The following is a 13,164-nucleotide window of genomic DNA, read 5'->3' on the forward strand; positions in this document are numbered from 1 at the left end:
CCTCTGATTTCTTTAATTTTTTAAAAATTAATTAATCTATTTATTTATTTATTTATTTATTTGGTAAAGGGTCTTGCTATACAGCTTAGACTCAGTGATCCTCCTGTCTCAGCCTTCCCAGTGCTGGGACTGCAAACGTGCATCGCTCTTAACTACTCTTCTCTCGTTGCTGAGACAAATACCCGACACTCAAAATGAGGAAAGGAAAGGTTTATTTAGCTCATAGTTACTGGAGGTTTCATAGTTCAAAACAGCTTGAATTACATACAAGACCTTGGAGCCTTATTTACTCAGGAAAGAGGGTCAGTGCCTCTGTCTTCTCCAAACATCTCCTCTCTGCCAGAGGCGGCCTCGGTCACAGACACTGCCACCCCACGCTACAGGGTCCAGAGGAGAGGCTGGGGTTCTGCCGTGTCCAGCATGATGGGCTCCATACCTCTAAGAGAGGCTGCAGGCCTGGGGGCGGGGGTGGGAGGTAGAGAGTGCACGCTGCCAGTTTAACGGTTCTCACCCTCCCCTCAAGCCCCACCTTGGTCCTCTGGTCCTGCCCTGCAAGCCACTTGCTGCTCCTCCAGCTGCATCTGCCCCATGACTTACATGAGGCTTTAGAGGGACAAGTAGGCACAAAGCATAACAGCCACCATGCCTGGTTTTGATGGCCAGCAGCATGTCCTGGTGTTTCAGGCTGACATAGCGTGTGGTACTGAGGATCAAACCTGCATCCTTGTGCTTGCCAGGCAGGCGCTTAGACCACAAAGCTATCTCCCCAGCCCATGCCCAGGGGATATCTTATAGGTGCTCCTCACCAATGACATAAACTCCTATGCTGAACACTTGGGTGAACAAAAAAAAACTAACGTTCAGCGAATTTCTCCTTCACACAGTCTCAGTTTATCCATTATTTGTCAACTTCTTCCTTTGCCTTCCACTCATTTGTGTTTGGTTAGAACTTGAAACACTTCTCAGGTAAAGGTTGGGAAAGGTAATTCCTTGCTATTATCTTTGCTATCTGAGAAGATGATAGATACGAGTTATAGTGTTGAAGTTGTTCCATCTTCTTTCTTTTGGTTACAGACTCTTCCTCCTTTACCTTTTGCCACAGAGCAAGAAATGTAACTCATATTTTAATGAGAGCAACTGTGATACCAAGTGACCTATGCAGAGATAGAATCCATCTCTATTTGATACAAAGATGCTCAGGAAAACTTTCTCCTGGTATTGCAAAATGGAATCTTCTAGCATGTATGTTCTCTTCACCATGTGAGAAAAGAACTGTTGTAAGAGAAAATGAGATTACTAGGCCAAGAAAAGTGAAGACAAGCAGAAGTGTATAGCAGGAAGGGCCTGGCCTGGGGCTAGTGGATTTCCAGGTCCAGTTTTTCCTAGAGTCAAGAACTAAGTTTATTACTTCCTAGGCACAAGGGGCTGGCTGCCTTTGCCTTAAGATGACATGTATTGGTTTTTTTTTTTTTCTTATTTGTAACATTAAAGTCTTGACAGATGTGAAACCCTATGCAGTAATGCACAGGCTTCGGTGAGTCTATAAATGTACCGATCTGCATGCAAATTCGTATGACTCTGCTCAAGTGCACTTCCCTCCTGAGAATAGAGTTCATGACTTTCCTCAGACTTAAAAAAAGACCTATAAAGCTACAAAAGCTGACAAGAGTTAATGCAAATCAAAACAACTCAAAATAAATGGCTTTCTATGTCAGAATTTGCTAACCATATATAGCACAAATCAAGAGGTAGTTATATCACCTGAGATGAGTAGGAATCTGAGTCTTTCTTTGTTTGATGTTTTTAACCTAGATTTCAAGACTTCCTAAGAGTTTTAAATCCCAAAGGCACTTAATTTTCATTTAATTTCTTCCTTGTTACTTTCTTCACATACTAGCCTATTTGTGTATGTGTCATATTCTTAGCATATTTCTCAAGAGAGACTAAAATGGGAAACACTTGTTATTCACTTGACTTAGGAAATTACAGGGAAGAGGAGCACTTAATGAGAAATTGATAGCTGCATTCTATAAAAGAACTTAAAGTGACTTATTTATCATCAGAAGCAACTTTCAAGGAAATAACATCAAGCATTAAATTAAAATTTGATAGCATTAAATTAAAATTTCATAACTATTTTTCAGATATTGTAAGATTACTTTCAAAAAGACTTCTAGGTTAAGAGGCCAATGAAATTAAGTTATAGGTTGGAAGAAATGTTACTGGGAACAAATTAAAACTGTACTCAATGTGGAAGAGATGAAAAAAGATAATAAGTCTAACCTCTTAACTTGTGATGTGGGAAATACTATTGTTTTCCACAATCCAGTGGAAAAGACTTGTACCTGATAAAAAGCAAAATAGTGTTCCAAGTATTATACATTCAACACCTTCACTTCAGAAAAAGCTAACGCAATTTTAGAGTATGATTTTTGCTTTAAAAAGTAACTTATTGCTTGGATAAGCACAACACAGGAGGCCTTGTAAATCTTCCACTCCTGACTGAGGCCATATTCTGTCAGCTTCTGTAAGAATTTTGGTTGACTGTACTTACTACACTAAAAAAGGTATTCAAATTTTTAAAATATAATGCACACAGTAAAATAATATAACAATTTTTGAAAATAAATTTAGTTTGAAAAATAACTTGTGGTGTATTAATTTTTTAAAGCTATAGAAACTTTCTCATCACAGTCAATATATAGCATTGTAAATATCCCACCGAGGCTAAAGTGAATAAACAATGCCTAAAGCATTAAGACTAATATATAAGTACAACTAGGTAAAAATATCAAATTAATGCACAAATCTAATCATAAGAGTTTAGGAGCTAAATCTGCAAAATTAATGGTGCCATATTAAGAAATTTATTATATTTAAACTAGTTAGTATTATTAGTTCAAATTGAATATTGCTTCTCAAATCACAAAAGCCACTGTTACTATCTGGAAATGATTAATCAATACAAAGAAATAAATTATATCCTCACTAGCTCACTAGACATAGTGGATTTGCCTGTAATCCCAGGTATTCTGGAAGCTGAGTTAAGAGGATCCCAGGTTTGAGGCCAGGGTGGGCAATTTAGTAAGACTATATCTCAAAAAGAAAAAGTCTGGGGTGATAGCTCAGTCGGGGAGCACTTGTCTAGCATCCAATAGCTCAGTAGGTCCTGGATTCAGTCTCCATTGCTGCAAAACAAAACCTATCCCAGTCCCATTTCTTCTTTTTTTTTTTTTTAATTTTATTGAGAAACAGATAGCAATGAGACAGTTTCAAATCAGGTTAGTAGGACAGTTACAATAATTAATACACTGCATATTGCTGTCTTCGTAGTAGTTATTCATAGTTGAAGATGCAGACATGATAGCCTATCCAAACACTTACTAAGACTAGAGTTTATACATGTTTATTTCTTTTAAAAAGATCTTTGCAAAGCTTACTTTCATAAATCTGTTCCTTCATTAAATTTTCATAAGTGAAATTTAATATTAGTATGAATATATTGACATGTATTTCCTTTAGTTATTCTGATACAGAGAAGCCACTAGAAAGCTGAGGACAATGATAAGAAACCCACAGGATTTTGGGGAGGTCACTGCCTGGGGGTGGGGTATAAATTTATGAACAGTAGTTTAAAATAGAATCTGGACACTACTTTTAATTGCAGTAAGAAGTAATGACAGTTTGACCATTTCAGCATTTTATCTGGAAACATATATCTATTCTATAGATAACAAATTGATTACCATATAATTGAGTTTGAAAATATGCAAAGTATTTTTCATTCTGAGAGCCTAAAATTAAGATCTAATTTTAAAAACTGCACAGTTGTGCTCACTTTGGCAACGCATTTACTAAAAACTGCATAGTAAAAATGGCATAAAGAAAGCTACAGTATCCTCTATGCATTGCTTTCCACTTTACTATCAACATCAAATTCTGAATTGGCCTTACTAGTTATGAACATACTGAAATCCCTCCCTGAAGGCATCGGCAGCCCTGCGCAGGAGCAGCCCTCCAGCTCTGGGCAGTGGCAGCAGCTCTGGAAGGAGCTATCACCAGCACCTACTGGTGAAACACTGCCTCTTCTTAGAATGTCCCTTGCTGGACATCTTCAAGGTGCTGATTGCCTCCTCCTTAGAGTCTGGTTCATGCTGCACAGGTGGCTGCTTATCACACTCCCCTGGTGCTCCAAGGTCCTCTTGGAGGCTGTCAGCTCATCCTGCTAATGTCTGACTGGCAAGTTTCAGATCCTCTGTCAAAGTCTCCTGTTACTTCTCAGTCAAGGCTAATATTTTAGAGAGTACTAGGCACTCACCCTAAAAAATGCATTGGCTTATTGTTAGCTGGCTATAGGGGTGTAAGCACCACTGCTCTTGGCATGTAATGATTTTTAATCAAGTCTTTATGAGATTCCACATCAGGAACTTTGCCATCAGACATCCTGGTTAAAAGTTTATACCCATTAATGGATAGTTGGGCTATTCTGACTGTGAAGCCTGCCTCAGATTCTTGGAATCTATGTTTGTCTTAATAAATACCTCTTATTCTACTGACTGTCATACAGTATTATGGACAGATATGTTGGTAGGTAAACATGACAAAGCTATGAAGGGAATGTAAACTAATATGACAACTATGGAGAGCAGGATGGTGATTCTTAAAAAAACTAAAAATAAAAATTTCATTTGGTCTAGTTATTCGCCCTTAAGAATCTTCCCCCTTAAAGTCAACGTATTCTAGTGATATGTTCATCCCCATGTTTATAGCACCATAGTTCACACTAGCTAAATCTTGAAAACAGCCTGTATGCCCTCCAACAGGTGAGTGACAGAGAGAATATGGTGTTTATACACAATGAAAAGCTATTTGCCGTAAAGAAGGATAAACTTGAGGCTTTTGTAGGTGAATGGATGCATCTTGCCACCATAATGTTACGGGAAATAAATCAGAGACACCAGTTTAAATATTGTATGTGTTCTGTATATGAGAAATCAAAAATAAAAATAAAGGGCAAAATAAAGGATAAAAAATAGGAAGTAGGGAAGTGTTTTCCAAATGAGAAGCAGAACAAGAGGTAGAAGGAAGGGGAGGGCAAATGGATTTTGAAAACAGAGAAAATTGAAGAAAAATATGGAAATAGAGGTTTTTCAAAATGGGGAGGGGAGGGCCAGCCAAATAGCTCAGCAGTTTAAAGCGCCTGCTTAGGCAGACAAGGGCCGGCTGTGGCAGTTTGATCCCCAGGCCTGCTGTGCTGGCCCCGGCCCCAGGGCATGCTGAGACAGCAATTGAGATTGGGCTGGTGGCAGGTGCCTATAATCCCAGCACTGGGGAGGCTGAAAACAGGTGGATCATTATGTGTCCAGTCTATGCAGTGAGACCCTGTAGACCCTGTCCTAACATAAAAATAAAAAATAAAAAATGGGAAGGGGAATAAGAGTTGGAGATAGCAGGGAGGAATGGTAAGAAAAGGAGACAAAAAAGAATTAAAATGTCATACACATGTACAAAGTCCCCACAATAAATATAATCATGATGTACTGCAAATATGTACTAAGCAAGAGAATTTTAACAAAGTAAACATTCACCTTGCTGCTCTAAAAAAGGCTATGAAGGTCCTCTTATGGAATGGAAAGAATATTTTGCTGCCCTCACTGAGGGAAGAGACTAAAATCTGGGTACAATAAGATTAAGAAATTGGTCTCTGGCTGTTTCTGATGACAAAATTCAGGTTTTTATGACAGTTTATTGCAACAGAAATGCAAATTAACATGAATTTAGGTGTTTAGCTCCAAGAAAATAATTGAGCTATGGATTATGGCCCTAGTATGAATTGCTGAATTAGTATGGTGACCATCCATTATGGCTGAAGTCCTTAAAAACAACAGCTCATCTTCCCAGAGACCACCTCCCCGCTTCTTCTCCAACCCAGCCCAGGGTGCAATTTCCTTTCACCTTTCCCGCTGCCTCAGGGAAGGTCCCAATCAGCTCCTCAGGTATATCTAAACATCCCCCTCAAACCCCACCCCAGTCAAAAGGCCATAAAAGCCTCTGCCTCCCTTTGTTCCAATCCAGAGAATTCCTTATCTTCCCAAATTCTCTCTGTGTCCTCCAAGATAATGAAACCCTTTCCCTTTATAATGAAGTCCCTTGCCCTTTTTCCTTCTGCCTGTTTCTCTGCTGTGACACCATCAAAACCTATCATTGAGATGCAGAGAAACCCAGTTTGGGCAAAGAACTAGGTGACTTATTATGTACCTATTCAAATTATTGATTTCTTCCATAAGATGTGTTCCCTGATGTCAAATGTAGTAACTTATTTCAAACTAAATATTATAAAACACATTTATTTAAGTCATTTTTCTGTGTGACATTGCAGATGGAATTTTAGAATTCAAAATAATCTGAAGATCCATGTGACAACTCCCAACAGCAAAGACTATAGGTGTGTGAGACCCCACACACTTACTCATGGATAGCCTAGGAAAGCTGGGAGTGTTTTCACCTATATGCTGCCAAGGGAAAAATAACAATCAGATGATGTACACACTTCCATTTGTACACTTCATGCACTTACTCCACGAAGTGTAGAAAAGTTGGCAAAACAGAAATCACTAATAGCATTTCAAATATTAGGAAGTTAAGGTTAAACTTGAACTTAAAAGTTGTATCAGAAAGTTGAAGTTATATTAATTGAGTAAGTTAAGGTTATATTTGAGTAATGGTCAAACAAACATCATTTTCTACTTTATATGTACTGGTTATATATATAAGCCCCCCCCCCCATAAATAGCGGAAAATAAATAGTAAAGACCAATCAAGCCTGCTACGAGTATTTCCATTTCCCAAAGGGCGGATAATGCGACATCTTCCATAGCTGACAGCATTTCTGCTAAAGGCTTCTTGAATTGTCCTCTGCTAGGTTACTTCTGCCTCTTACATTTGCATGTTTATGATTTTGAAAAATCAGAAATAGGTAGCCTGGACCAACTAATAACCCTGGGGTCAGTCTATAAAACATGCTGAGGGGAGGGAATAAGATCCTCTTTGCTAGTCACTCCTGAAGTTCCACGTTTAGATTTAGCCCTAAGAATCTACTTTCATGCTTTCTCTTTCTCTTCCTTATTTAAAGCCCTCTACCTTTTCTCATTCTTAGTTACCCTAAAGAAGAAGACACTTCAGACCCAAGACACAGGAGCCTGCAGCACAGGGGGACAGGATCCAAGTGCTGCCCCAGCGGAATTACAAAGAGGGCCAGCTGTTTTCCAAGAGGCCAATTTAAAAAAATTCTACAGCTCATTTTAGGTTAAATTTCTCTTCTTTTCTTTTCCAAACTTTCCACCATCACCTCCCACTTCTTTTGTACTCTGCCAAATATGAAAATGAAAATTAAAAAACAATAGAAGGTAATAAACAGTGAGAGCAGAAGTGCAAGTCTGAGTCACGTTGGGGTAGTACGAAACAAAGTATCGGCATAAACCAGCATAAAGGAAAAGCAGATAATTCCTTCCTTTTGAAAAATACTGTATAACTTTAACAGACAACTGATTGGCCCTTGCTTATAAAATAATTATAAAATTACCAAATCATTTAAATTGCTTGGCATAACCCATACAGCTAGACACTTCACAGAAGTACTATTCTAAAGGTTCATATGGAAAAACAAATATTCAAGAATCTAAAATATATCAAGAACTTAAAAAATTAGATCCCCAAAATAAAACAATAAAAAATGAGCTAGCAATATGAGTAGACATTTAACAAAAGAAATACACATGGCCAGTAAATAGATGAAGAAATGCCCAGTAGCACAGGTCGTTAGAAGAAGAAAAATTAAAACAGCACTGAGATTTCATCTTCTTCCAAAAAGAATAAGCATCATCAAGATATCAAATAATAACGAAGGCTGGCACAGCTGTGCGGAAAAGAAGAACTTGGTTGGTCAGAATGCAAACTAGTACAAGTACTGTGGAAATTAGTGTGGAGAAACTAAAACTAGAAATGCCATTTGACTCAGATATTTCCTGTGAGGTGTCTTTCCAAAAGAGTTAGAGATATTATATGCATGTTCATGTTTATAGCAGCCCAAGTCACAGGAGCTAAATCTTGGAGTGGCCGATACATCCCTCCACAGATGAATAGGTAAAAAAAAAAAAAAAGTGATATTTACACACAATGGAATAATACTGTGCCATAAAGAATGATAAAGTTGAATCACTTCTAGGAAAATGAATGCACCTTGAGCCCACCATGTTTAGTGAATACATCAGACACAGAAGCTTAAATATTGTGTAGTTTCTCTTACATGATAAACCCAAATTATTAATAGACATCAAAATAAAAGGTAGATAATAGGAAGGAGGGAGGTAGATCTTTCTCTAATGGGAAGGAAACCAAGAAACAGAAAGGAAAGAGGATGAAAAAAAAAAATCAAGATGTGTAATTCCTCATACCAACTCCACAGAGGGAATGCAGACATTAGGTACTGCAAACATGTACCAATAAAAATTTTTTAAAAAGAAAACCTTAGTAGGACTAGGTTTATATGATACCAATCATACTATAAAACTTCATAATACAAATGTTCATTGTGGATGCATGAACTGAGACCAGTGGAACAGAACGCCAACCCCAGAAATAGATCCAAGTACATGTGGACTGTAGTCAGTGGCCAGCTGTGGCGGCACATGCCTACAACCCCAGCACCTGGGAGGCTGGGACAGGAGGATCGCCATGAGTTCAAGGCCAGCCTGGGCCACAGCCCAGCCTGAACTGGATAGCAAGACCCTATCTCAAAAGAAAAGGAAAAAGAGAAAAGAAGAAGAAAGGAATTTAGTAAATGATAAAGATGGCAATGTAAATCACTTAGCAGAAAGGATAAATATTTTTAAATTATATTCAAATATTAGAATTTTGGAAGATAATAGTTATATTTATACTTTATAGAAAATAGAAATTTCTGAATGTATCTAACATCTAAATGTAGATTATTAAATTATATAAAAGCTCAGAGAACATGGAATTAAGACAACTTTAGGGGCTGGGGAGATGGCTCAGTGGAATAAGTGCTTCCCTGGCAAGCACAAGGGCCTGAGTTCAATCCCCAGTTCTGCCCAAAAAAAAAAAAAAAAAAAAAAAAAAAAAAAAAAAAAAACAGGAGTTTAAGGAAAGTTTAATCCTTTTTTGAAATCTAGAAACATTAGCAGAAAATGCTTCACTTTGCTTTGCCATGTAAGATTGAACCTGTCGTCAGGAGAGCTGGGAAAGTTGGCCCAGCCTTTCTGGGAGGAGTGTTTCGGGGAGAAATCCTGCCACTGCAGGACCAGCTTGTGCAGGCATCCGTGAGATCTGGGTGAAGCTGTCCTCAGCCAGTGTAGCCTGTCAGTACTCCTTACCATGTGGCTCGCTTCTTTCCACTGGGATGCTGACCTTTGTTCCCTCCCAAGTATTCCACCAAGCTTGAAGCCTCTAGTCTGCTTTTCTAATGCTCAGAGTCCTCTCATAACATTTGCTACCATCCTCCCACTCAAAGGCCCCATCGTATATATGTATGTATGCATGTATGTAGTGATCCTCCTGTTTCAGCCTTGCCAATGCTGGGATAATAGGCATGCACCACCATGCCCAGTCTTAGTGGCCAGCATGGCATGCCCTGGGCAGGGCCGGCTCAGACTTCGAACCGGGGTCCTTGTGCTTGCCTAGGCAGGTGCTTAGACCACTGAGCTGCGTCCATGACACTCAAAGGCCACATCCTCACCACTAGTTCCTCACAGCACAGGTACTGACTGAGGACCTGTTGATAATAACCCAGAGCAGCCTGTCAGCAAACTGACTTCCAATATTTATGCTGCTCTGTCCAGCCTTTATATCCTGACGTGACGTGAGCCCTGGCATTGTCTGTCATCTCTTTCACTACTTCATGACTGACTCTCCTCGGATGATGACTCCTATTAGTATCAAACTCGGGGCTGCTTTCAACTTTGGACATTGATCTACTGCCCTTGCTTCCTTGGTATTGTGCCTACAGAGAAGTCACTCTGCTCAGTGACCTTTTCTATGCCATACTTCTTTCTTCGAACACTTGTCTAGTCCTTGCTGGTAGAATAGGATAGCTCAGCGTGCGTCATCTGACCTTTTGCTTAACTGCCAAATTGCTTTTCATTATGCTGTGGTAGACATTACAGTGCTTGCCTGTGTCCTCTCTTTCCAAAACTTGCTGCATTTACACTTTTATTTAGGTGGTGCTCTCTTAAGTACAGTTTCTCATGTATAAGCTGTAAGACAAGTGTGTATGCAAGTGATGTATTTAAGAAAATAGTCTCAAGCAAAACTGGTAAGGAAGTTAGCTTTTTTTTTTTTGTTTGCTTTTGTATTTTTGGTACAGGATCTAAAGGGTGTCACTACGTAAATCAACTCATAGTGATTCTCCTATTTTCAGTCTCCCAAGTGCTGGGATTACAGGTGTGCTCCACCACACCCAGTCTCCATCGCTGTCTCAGCACACCCCAGGGGCAGCTGAATTACACTCTTGCCAAAAATTACACTCTTGCTTGATGTTATTTCTCTGCTTTGCTTCTGTCACTGCCTGTACAGTTTGGATTTGGAATGTCCCCCATTATCCACAGAGGAGCTTGGTCCACAGCTTGGTACTACTGGGAGATGGTAGACCCCTTCAGAGGTGGGACCTATTGAGAAGTTTTAAATGACTGGGGGTGTGATCTTGCAGAGGATTTGGAAGACTTGATCTTTTCCTCTCATATGCAGCCATAAACTGAACAGACTCCCTCGGCTGTAATCCCGCCATGATATACTGCCTTGCTACAGGCTCAAAAGTAACAAGACTAACCAATCATGGACTGTAACCTCCAAAACTGTGAGACATTTGTTGCAGTGACAGAAAACTAACTTCCTTAGGACTCAGCAGACTAAAGCATCTACATAGGCAGAGCACAGCAGCCAGGGTTCAATTCCACTCCCTGGGGCAGTAAATCTGCACTCATTCAGTGAAGATTTTTCCTCCTGTCATGGCAAACCTAGAAATCTCTGTGCTTGAGACACTACATCACTGCAAGATGGTGGAATCTTTTTTTTTTCCATAATTTTATTGAGAAACAAATAGCAATAAGACAGTTTCAAACCAAATTGGTAGGACAGATTCAATAATTAACACATTGCATACATTCTTCCTAGTGGTTAATTGCTGTATAAGATGCGGACGTGATATCCTATTTACAAACCCTATTAGAACAAATCCCTCTATTCATTAAAAGAATGTAACTATGTATCTATCCTAACCATTTTGAATACACAGATACAAAATGGACATTCGTCTGTATCCCCTTTTTTGTTTAGTTCCATTATATGAATATTATAGGTGTGTTAACTCAGCAAAATATTCTAAAAGAGTCCAGTAGTCCGTAATAGTATTGGGTCTTCCTCTTCACTGGCAATGTCAGAAATTGTTGACCTGAGTCCCCTACAGTTCAACATAACAGCATGGCTTTACTTCTTATACTTCGTTTTTATACTTTTCTGTTGGATGGTTAAGACCAAGGTAAAGCAGGACCTATACAATAAGAGTTGTACCTTTGGGGTCTGAGAAGGTCAGTGAAATCCCCTCAGGATTTATCCTGAGATCCTGTACCTCAGATTGTAGAACCTTTGTCAGTGTCAGCCATGTGGATGAGTCACGGCCATTGCTTGGCCAGTGTGCTCTCTGTAAAAACCTGGGAGAATATGTTCTCTCCATGTGACTTTCCTTAGGCACACTCTACATAATTGATCACTTTCCTCTTTGGCCCCATAATCTGCTTGATCAGAAAATTTGGGATATTACCAAGTTACATGACATTACAGTACAAGTTCTCATATGTCATGAGTCTTAATTGACCTTGGAAGGCTAGGGCCAAAATGTTGGCTTTCCTTGCGGCTCTCCTTTTTCTCTAATTTTGGTCTACAAACTTAGGTTGCCCACCCTCCAGAAGACAAGCTTATTGTTATTACCATACAACCTAGGCTGTTAAGCTTAACCTCACTATCTGTCTGAATATCAAACATCTTAGGCGTAATAAGGAACAGGTATTTTTCATCAAATACTGATATGTTGAACTTTAAGTCCCTACAGAAGATAGTGGAATCTTGTCAGCCTATGGCCTTGAATTATTTCCTTCTGACCTGACATTTATATTAAGTGAATTTCAACTTACTCTTTGTTTCTTACTAAGCATACATTCTTTCCAATCTGACTGATCATACAGTTAAATGCATTCTTCATTGAAAAACATTTAATTCTGGTGCCACACAAAGAAAACAAAAACAAAAATAATTTTGAGTAAATATCATACACTAGGCATTACACTAGAGAGAAAAGGAAGAGCAGGATGGTCCTTTTCCTCAGTCACCTGTCACAATGGATTCTAATTTTTTTTTTCTTTTTTTCTTTTTTTTTGCAGAACTGGGGATTGAACTCAGGCCCTTGCGCTTGCCAGGGAAGCGCTTATTCCATTGAGCCATCTCCCCGGCCCCATAATGGCTTCTAATTGGTGCCATAATAGAGGTATGTTGTGGGATCCAGAATGCTATATGACAAAGTAACAACCATTGTTGAATTCTGATTATTTTGTAGAGTGAAATCTGTATCATTCCTATTTTTTATTCTCTTTAAAAAGCAAAAAATAAATAAGATACAAAAAATGCTGTATGAACAATGAACTGGAGACTATAAACGTGGCAGGAGGGCGAGACAAGTTTTCTTAGAGGGATTCTACATATGAGGTAAGTAAATACTAAAGCAGGAGTAGAAACTGGCAGAATAAGGAGGCAGGGGAAGGAAGGTCGGGCTGCGGGAACGCGCTGCAAAGCTCAGCTTCCTGCGGCACAGGATGTGCCATGACTCACTAATACATAACCATTTACAAATTAGTGTTTTGATATTTTGTTTGTTGTAGCTTGACCTATGAGACAGGAAGTCAATTCCATGCTAGTTCATGACCTAACACAAATTATTATTTTCTTTCCCTGTGTCCTGTTTATCCAGAGATGAAAATGCTGACTTGCTTCATAGAGATGTTGATTAATACTCAGAGTTGCTCTGAAAATATCAAGTCCTCCTCAAACCTGAGGAACAAGTTCAACATCTTGGGAGCTGTGCTGCTGAAGGGTAAC

General features: G+C 39.1%; 1 long non-coding RNA gene across 1 annotated transcript in view; it reads left to right on the forward strand.

The window, feature by feature from the left end:
* LOC111815344 overlaps positions 1-13,164 on the forward strand; it is a 23,553-nt gene that overhangs the window by 8,450 nt on the left and 1,939 nt on the right. The window contains exons 3-5 of the long non-coding RNA XR_002820046.1: positions 7,157-7,305; positions 12,453-12,556; positions 13,039-13,159. This is a non-coding gene — a long non-coding RNA (uncharacterized LOC111815344). The remainder of the gene's footprint in view (positions 1-7,156; positions 7,306-12,452; positions 12,557-13,038; positions 13,160-13,164) is intronic.

Source organism: Octodon degus, unplaced genomic scaffold, assembly GCF_000260255.1.
Source record: "Octodon degus isolate 3935 unplaced genomic scaffold, OctDeg1.0 scaffold00015, whole genome shotgun sequence".
In the NCBI taxonomy this organism is placed as follows: Eukaryota; Metazoa; Chordata; class Mammalia; order Rodentia; family Octodontidae; genus Octodon; species Octodon degus.